This window comes from Tamandua tetradactyla, chromosome 16 (genome assembly GCF_023851605.1).
Source record: "Tamandua tetradactyla isolate mTamTet1 chromosome 16, mTamTet1.pri, whole genome shotgun sequence".
NCBI classification, from domain to species: Eukaryota; Metazoa; Chordata; class Mammalia; order Pilosa; family Myrmecophagidae; genus Tamandua; species Tamandua tetradactyla.
In genome coordinates, this window is record NC_135342.1 from 30749643 (window position 1) to 30757345 (window position 7703).

Here is a 7703-nt window from a genome sequence, read left to right on the forward strand (position 1 = left end):
TAAAATAACTGCCAGCACTGAGTGCCCAATCCTGCCAGATAGAGATGCTCAGAGGAATGGATTCTTCCCATTCACAGTCAGAAGCCACTGGGTTGCTCCCTTTGACCTTGGTTACTGCCCTTAACGTCTACATTAACCTCAGAAGTCCTTAGAAGGCAGACTATGGCCCTTTGGCGCTCATTCCAACCAGTTCCACAGCCTCCTAGAGTCCACTACTTTCTTCCACATTAAGCATGTCTGCAGGTGCCCTTCTCCTTCATTCTCCACCTTCAGTTCCATGCTGCCCTCCAGCTTCCAAGGCCCACAGGCTTCAGCCACCCTCCTCAGCAGCCCATGAAGATATGCTTGGAATTCACATAATGAGAAGTAGTAGAGAGAAGGTCGATGCAGGAGTTTGGGGTGCTGAGGAGCAGCATGTAACTTCTCCAGGATGGACTTTTGCCCTGGATGAAGCCCATGATATAAGACATACTGAAGGGCTTAAAGCAGACAAGGAAGTTGAGCAGTGGTGCTGCTACCAGCCCTGCAACCCTCTTCAGCTGGCTATATGTGGCTCCACTGCTGAGGATTCCCATGAGGTGGCTGTAGCAGTAGCAGTAGCAGGTGATGAGCAGGGCCACTCCCCAAAAGACCACAACCATCTCTAGCTGGACAGGCAGCAGAATGACTAGCTGGTCTTCCCAGAACTCCAGGTAGCAGATTCCACTGACCCTCTGACTGTGATGATGCAGACCACAGTGCAGTGGGCAGGGGCCAGGAGCCAGCAGGCCACACCAACCAGAAAAACAGCCCTGGTACAGAAAACCAGCCCTGTCTTGGTTTTGGCTGGGCCATGTACCACACTGGGTAGGACGCACTCAGGAAGTGGTCAATGCTCACAGCTGCCAGGAAGAAGGAGGTGAGATAGATGGTGGTGAAGGAGAGGGATCCGGACAAAGGCATAGAGGAAGAAGGACATGGTCCAGCTCATTGCACTGGCTGCCTCCACCATATAGAATGAGGAGAAGATCAGCAGGAGCAGGTCCGGGAGGGTCAGATTGAGCAGGAGCATGTCCATGGCCACTGGGTGATGATGCAGCTTGCCAACGAAGACCATCAAGGCCTGCAGGGTGAGGGGCAGCCCCATAAAGAAGATGAAGAGGTATAGGGAAGAGTAGAGCCAATGATGGCCGAGAGAGGACTGGTCTATGTCTGTACCCATGGTGGTGGCCACTGGTAGGAGACAGAAACAGAGTCAGCATTTGCAAGCAGGCCTTCCTCCTCCTTACCAGCAGCTTCTCAACTATAAGCAAGGGCATTGCCTCAAGCTCCAGCTTCCCCTGATGCTTTCAGTCTGCCTGCCCACCTTCCAGTCCATTCCCTGTCTGTAGTGCCTTCCCTCAGCATAGAAAGCACTGAGGTGCCAGTCCTGACTACTCGCCTACTCCTCACTCCTTCGTGCAGGGCCCCATGCTCACCTACTTATTTGAGAGCCAAAGTGCTCTGTTGTACAGCACCTTGCCATCTCTTCCAGAGCAAGAATGGTTAATTATTTATCTAGCAGAACTGATAAAGACTGACAGCTTCCATAATGGCACTCACTGGTTTTCCACAGCACAAAAAATGTCTTTAGCTCTGTTGTCAGAACTGGATCAGAATGCAAAAACAAAGACAAATTCCACAACTGTGTCCTGCTGTTTGTGCCTAGATGGGATGCTTGAACGAGGCATGAACAGACCTCATCTTGCCACCCCATTCCTGCACTTGAATTGCATGTGCTTCTCTTGAATGGCACTCATCCAGATTGACTTGTAAGGGCAGGGAGTGCAGTGTCATTATGGGATGTGTGGGCTCTGCAGCTAGAAAGCCTGGTTCTGGCTGCACACACTCACTTACTGTGTGCTTTGGATTAGTGAGTTAAGTCTTAGTTTTCTGAGAGGATAAGCGCAGTCTTAATCTCAAAATATTGTTGTGTAGATTAAAGTATTAATCCATATCTAGTGGAAAGAATGGAGCTTGGCATATGGTGAGCACTGAACTAATGGTAGCTGCCAATGTCCCAGACACTGATGTGGGCTTGTCTCTTGAATGATGGTATTACTACTGCTACAGAACTACTAGTACTATAATTACCATTGTTGCTACTGCTACAATTAAGACTACAACTATTACTGCTACTGCTGCTATAATTACTAATACAACTACATCATCTACTAATGCAGCTATGGCTACTGCTACTATAACTATTGTTACAACTGCTGTTATTGCAACTGCTATTAGTACTATACTACAACTCCTTTCCATGGCACTTGTATTCCAAGTGCTACTACAACTACTATTACTGCTAAACTACTAGTATACCTATTAGTACTGCTACTGAAATAATTACTTTTATTATGACTACTACTACCACAGCTACTACTAATAGAACAACAGCAATTACTAGTCTTTCTCCTACTAATAATAATGGTGGCAGTGATGCTGACAACTACATTTTTCTGAGCACATCATGCATACCACTTTCTTGTACAGAATATCACTATTATGTGGAGCTGTCCATGATCCTCACAGAAGGAAAGTGACTTGGTCCAGATAGTACACCTGTTAAGCATCACCATCAGAATTCAACCCAAATTCTCTCCAGTTTCAGAGGTAATTTATTTATTCATTTCTGTACTTATGGATCCCAAATAGATACCATTTAATTTCTGTTAGAATGGCCGTCAGCAGAGGTCAGAGTATAACAAGTGTTGGAAAGAATCTGGAGAAATTAGAACATTCATAAACTGCTGGCAGGGGTATAAAATGGTGCAGCCACTTTGGAAATCTGCTTGGGAGTCTCTTAAAGGCTAAACATAAGTCTACCATGGGACCCAACAATTCAACTGTAAGTGTCTCCCCAAGATATGCTTGCTTATCTTCATAGCAGAATTATTCAGAGCTTTCAAAAGGTAGCAATCCTAAGTGGCGGTCCATCAACCAGAGAATGGATAAACAAAATGTGTAGTAGCTATTTAATGGAAATTTATTCAGAGATACAAAGGAAAGAAACACTGATAAGTGCTCTGAGGAGGCTAACCCTGGAAAACATTATGCTAAGTGAATGCAGCCAGACATAAGACTACATATTGCATTATTACATTTATATAAAATGTTCAGAAAGGGCAAATCTATAGATTTGTGTAGATTAGTGGTTGCCTGGGCCTGGGGATGAAAAGGGGGGATTAACTGTGTACAAGCATGAGGGATCTTATTCGGCTGATGAAAATGACCTAAAACTGATTACTGTGATGGTTATGTAACTCAGTAAATTTTAGTAAAAATTGTTAAACTGCATGCTTAAAATGGGTGGGTTTTATGGTATGGAAATTTTACCTCAGTTAAGTTGTTAAAATATAACAGTGAACCACACAAAGTTTCTGTCATTGTGGTGCTTACCTTTGGGGTGCTGGATGTAGGAGGAGAAGTGCTGGGAGGATGATAAAGGCACCAATAATTAGAGGCAAAAAGCCAGTGGAGAAAACATCACAGGAAAAGGAAAGCCATTGCCAGGCATTCCATGCTGGGCACCTGATGGAAGGTACAGGACTCAGGGGGGTCATGAGAGCAGGCTGTAGGCCGGCATGTTCAGTGTAAGAGGAGGCAGGAGTGGCTGGGAGAAGTAGGTGAGCACCTGGAAGTGGGTGATCCAGAGCAGTGGGTATAATGAGTAGTCCCTGGCATGATGCGAGGGGCAGTGAGGCTACCTGGGACTGGAATTTTTCTTCCACTGAAATGCCCTGCAACAATGCACAGAGGCACCGCAAGCTTCTGATCTACGAGCATCAGGTTCCTTCCTTGACCTGTCTGTTTCTATATTTGCCAAGCAGGAGTAATACAATTTCCTTTGTTTATAAGGCTGCATTTCACCTCTCATAATGCTTAAAATTCAAATGTATTAAATAAAGACATGTTTTAAATTTTTTATTTGTTATTTATTATTTGTTTTGGGTGTACAAAGTACAAGGATACAATTTGTTTAAAGAACAACATTATGGGGAGTAAAGGTGGATATAGGCAGAGTGTGGGGGGCTATACTGAAGTAAAGTTGGAATCAACACAAACTAAATTGTAATAAACTTAGGGTATGTGATGTTTGAAACTGTCATGTATCCCCCCAGAGAAGCCATGTTCTTCTAATCCAATCTTGTGGGGGCGGACTTATTGCTGGGTGGATTGTTTCCATGGAAATGTGACCCCACACATTTGAAGTAGGTCTTAATACACTTTTACAGGAGTTCTTTAACAGGGAGACATTTTGGAGAAAGATGGAATTTGGAGATACAAGAGGAAAATGCCCTAGGAGATGCCAGAGGCTGAGAGAGACATTTGAAATCAACCCAGGAGAGAAGGTCCAGTGGACATCACCATGTGCCTTCCCATCTGACAGAGAAATCCTGGCACTATGGGCCTTTCTTCAGTGAAGGTATCCTCTTATTAATGCCTTAATTTGGGCATTTTCATGGACTTAGAACTGCAACTTTGTAACCTAGTAAATCACCTTTGTAAAAGCCAATCCATTTCTGGTATATTGCTTTGTGGCAGCATTAGCAAACTGAAACAGCAAACTGAAATATGAACCTCAAAAATCCATTTGATAACTATCAAAAATATCTTTTAAAAAATCTACTAAAAACTAAAGAGTAAGTGTTTTACAATGGCTTATTATAAACATCACCAAAATAAAAAGGACAGCTGTGATTGAAAAAAGGAGAAATGGAAGAAGTAAATCTTGCCTTATCAATTATTACCTGTGATGGTTAGGTTCTATTGTCAACTTGGCCAAATTATTATGCTCAATTGTCTGATCAGGCAAGCACTGGCCTGACCATTGCTGCAAGGATATTTCCTGACTGGTTGGTAAATTGGAAGGCTGGTATATTAATTCATCAGTCAGTTGATTGCATCTGTGGCTGATTACATCCGCAATCAACTACGGTGTACCTCCCACAGTGAGATAATCCTATCAGTCAACGGCTTTTAAGGGAGAAGAGAGATTCTTTCACTGCTTCTTCAGCCAGTGAGCCTCTCCTGTGGTGTCTGTCCAGACACTTCATTGGAGCCACCAGCTTCACTGCTTGTCCTAAGGATTTTGGATTCATCCATTTCCGTGGTTGTGTGGGACACCTTTATAAATCTCATATTTACAGTTATCTCCTCTTGGTTCTGTTTCTCTAGAGAACCCTGCTAACACAGCTTGGTACTAGGAGTGGTTCTTGAGAAATAGAATCTTAAAAATGGGTGTTTACAGTTGGTTTTCTACTCTGACTTGACTCAGAGGGGCTAATGACTCTGTTTCCAGTAATCAAGATGGCACTGACAGTTCATGGGGTGAGTTGGCAAAGAGATGCTCAAAATATCACCATTAGATTCTGGTTATTATACACTTATATGAGGCAAGGTTCTGGGTGATAATGTTTTTGACACCTTTACAGAGTTTTGTGGAATTAAGAAGTATAATGATGTTGGTTGGTTGTTGTTAGATACACTGGATACAGTGATGAGGGAAAAGGATGAGCTGAAGTCTTCAAATTTGAAACTGCAGCACTGTATGAATGATGTAAAAGTTTCCATGTGTGCCCTAAAAGAAAATCTTATTTCCTATGGTCATAGACTTCAGACCCGTGAAAACCACCTGCAAAACTTCATTGTGCAAGTAACAGATTTACAACTTCACCTAAAATCTCAACCTTGCAGAGTGTCTGTTGTTAAAGTAAGGGCTTTGATTGGAAAAGAATGGGATTCTGAAACGTGGGATGGTGACATGTGGCTTGATAACGATGGCAATAGGGAGACTGGATCTCTGGAATCTGCTGAGCCTTTGCTAGATAGATCTGTAATGGACTTCCCTGAAGAAAGAGCTTCCTGACCTCCAGCATGCCTCAAGGAAACAGTTTTCCAGCCTCTAGTCTCCTCAGAGTAGTCTGCTATCCAACCATCACCTAACAAGATTGAACGTTTACTGCCTGCTAACCCTGTAACTATCTCCCCTGGGGAAACAGCCCTCACTCCTTTGTCTGGAGCAACTAATCCTTTTTCACTACATGAAACTGCAACACAATGCTCTGAGGTAATGGCTTGAAAGACACTTCTCTTTCTTTTTATGACCCACACCCACCATCCGTCTTTTCTTTAATACCTATAACTAGACTAAAAATTCCCAATAGACCCCAAAAGGTCAGGTACAAAGTGTGATCCATAAGAAGGTATGCTATACTCCACAAGAAATGCGTGAATTTTCCAATCCATATAGAAAGAAATCAGGGGAATATGTGTGGGAATGGATATTAAGAGTGTGAGATAATGGTGGAAGGAATATAAAGTTGGATCAAGCTGAACTTATAGGCCCACTAAACAGAGATTCTGCATTCAGTGTTGTAGCTTGAAGGGTTAGAAAGGGCATTAACAGTTTGTTTGGATGGTTGGCTGAAACATGGATCAAAAGTTGGCTGACATTACCTGAGGGTGAAGTGCCAGTACTGCCTGGGTATAATGTAGATGAGGGGATCTAGAGGCTTAGAGAGATGGGAATGTTAGAGCGGATTTATCATGGAAGACCTGCTCACACACCCAGGAATGTCCAGAGGGCACGTCTTTCACCAGAGCCGTGATAAATAAATTCATGAGACTAGATCCATCATCCCTGAAGAGCTCTGTAGGTCCCCTTCTCTGTAGATAAGATATTACTGTGGAACTGTTGTCACTGAGCTGGAATCCTTAAACACAGTGGGGATGATCAGAGCCCGGGTAGGCAGAAGCCAAGTGGTGACAGTTATAACCATAGGCAAGGTGAGCATGGCCACCATAATGTACAGCAGACTCAAAGCAGCATTCAAAATAATTTGACTCTCAGAGAATTGTGGCATTGGCTAGTAGATCATGGGGTACCCAGAAGTAAAATAGATGGGCAGTCTACTAAATTCTTGTTTGAACTGTATAAGCAGAAGAATTCTAGGTCAACTGAACAGAAGTCTAACTTGAATCACAAAAACAGAGAATCATGGCCCCTTCATCAGTTCTCAGGCTTGAGACAGTTTATAGACCCAAAGTCCCTCAAATGATGGGAGGGCCGGTTATCATTGGGAAGGAACCTTTTAAATTGCCCAAAATGTATGCTAGTAACCATCTTCTCAGACTTCCCCGAGGAGACCTATAGCCTTTTACCAGGGTGACTGTGCACTGGGGAAAAGAAAATGATCAGATATTTTGGGATTACTAGACACTGGCTCAGTAACACTAATTCCAAGAGAGCCAAAAGGTCACTCTGGCTCACCAGTCAAAGTAGGGACTTTGGAGGTGAGGTGATAGATGAGTTTTAGCTCAGGTCCATCTCACAGTGGGTCCAGTGAATCCCCAAACCCATTCTGCAGTCATTTCTCCAGTTCCAGAATGCGTAATTGGAATTGACATACTCAGCAACTGGCAGAATTCCCACATTGGTTCACTGACGCATGGAGTGAGGGCTATTATGGAAGGAAAGACCAAGAATTAGAACTGCCCCCACCTAGCAAAATAGTGAATCAGAAGGAATACTGTATTCCTAGAGGGGTTGCAGAGATTAGTGCCACTCTTAAGGACTTCAAAGATGCAGGAATGGTGAGTCCCACCACATCCTCATTCAACTCTCCTATTTGACCTGTGCAGAAAACAGATGGGTCTTGGAGGATGACAGTGGATTATCGCAA

General features: G+C 43.5%; 1 pseudogene; it reads right to left on the minus strand.

Moving 5' to 3' along the window:
- Positions 1–202: 202 nt before the first annotated feature.
- LOC143658396 (free fatty acid receptor 3-like) lies at positions 203–1201 on the minus strand (annotated as a pseudogene).
- Between the last annotated feature and the right edge of the window lie 6502 nt (positions 1202–7703).